We start from the raw sequence: 1,320 nt of genomic DNA, 5'->3' as shown, positions 1-1,320 counted from the left end.
TCGTGTGTAAACAGGATATTTTAGATTATCATTATTTGATAATCTACGTAAAGCTTTTTAAACCTTTATTTATGAAATAAAGGTTATGGTTTGTTTTAAAAATGAATGCAGTCTTTGAAAAACATCTCATATAGAGGTCAAAACCTCGCAACGAAATCAATTAATATGGAACGTTTTTAATCAATAAGAACGGGACATTTCAATGCATTTCTTTGGTCACCTTCTCAATTTGCCTTCCTTGATTTGCCAATTGAACTTTTAAAGCAGCGATTTCATCGTTGCTTTCAATACTAGCAACAGTTGTTGATCTAGAGAACTCTATCTCTTGATGCCAATTATGAGAATGTGCTGCTATATCGGCAATGATTGTGTAAGCTTCTTCGGGTGTTTTCTTCATGATTGAACCTCCCGCTGCAACATCAATATCTTTTCGAGTAGCCACATTGACTCCTTTATAGAATATTTGGACCTTTTGGAATGTATTCAACCCGTGTTGAGGACATACTCTAAGCATTTTATTGAATCGGGTCCAAGCTTCATAAAGAGTCTCATTAGTCTTTTGTTTAAAGTGATTTATGTCACTTTATAACTTTGCTGCTTTTGAAGCAGGGAAGAAGTCTGACAAAAACTTGTCCATCATATCATTCCAATCTTCGATATAACCTTCTGGTAACGAGTCTAACCAATCTCTTGCATCATCTTTTAACGACCATGAAAAGATTTTTAAACATGCGACATCATCGGTGACATCCTTGATTTTGAATAGCTTGCAAATGCTTATAAATTTACGAAGATGCTCGTTAGCATCCTCATTCGGAGCTCCACCGAATTGGCATGTACTAGTCACCATGTGGAGAAATTGACCCTTTATTTCAAAGCCGTCAGACATCGTGGGTTTAATAATTGCGTGGCCTTGACCTGTTCTTGTTGCCCTCATTAATGCATCCATCGTTTGATTTGTAGCAGCCATCTCTTCCTCTTATTTAATAACTGGCTCTATGAGTGGTTGAATAACTGGTTCAGAGTTAGAATCCAATGAAAGTGATTCTAAACCCTCAGCGAGAGACTCTACTTCTTGAGCTCTTAAGCGTTCGTGCAATTCCCTTTCGGGTTCAGGATATGAAGGAGTTAAATCAGTGTTGGAAGAACGTAAATTCATGCATTAATTTATATTATGCAATCACAACACCAAAAGCTTTTCTAAGAATTGAATTCCTACAAAAGGATCGAATAACATAAAAACAATGATAAAAACATTTAAACAAACAGATTTTTCTTCTGATTTTGCTCACGTTTCGAATAGCCAAAAGATGCAGCAGA

General features: G+C 36.0%; 1 non-coding gene across 1 annotated transcript; it reads left to right on the top strand.

Annotated features, from left to right (window-relative positions):
• Positions 1–485: 485 nt before the first annotated feature.
• Positions 486–593, top strand: LOC139903456 (small nucleolar RNA R71). The gene has a single exon (XR_011778273.1). It is a non-coding gene; the product is annotated as a small nucleolar RNA R71 (small nucleolar RNA).
• Positions 594–1,320: the final 727 nt, after the last annotated feature.

The sequence above is a fragment of the Rutidosis leptorrhynchoides genome, chromosome 3 (assembly GCF_046630445.1).
Source record: "Rutidosis leptorrhynchoides isolate AG116_Rl617_1_P2 chromosome 3, CSIRO_AGI_Rlap_v1, whole genome shotgun sequence".
Classification (NCBI taxonomy): domain Eukaryota; kingdom Viridiplantae; phylum Streptophyta; class Magnoliopsida; order Asterales; family Asteraceae; genus Rutidosis; species Rutidosis leptorrhynchoides.
Note: the sequence above shows the minus strand (reverse complement) of the source record. Positions and strands in the feature narration are given on the sequence as shown.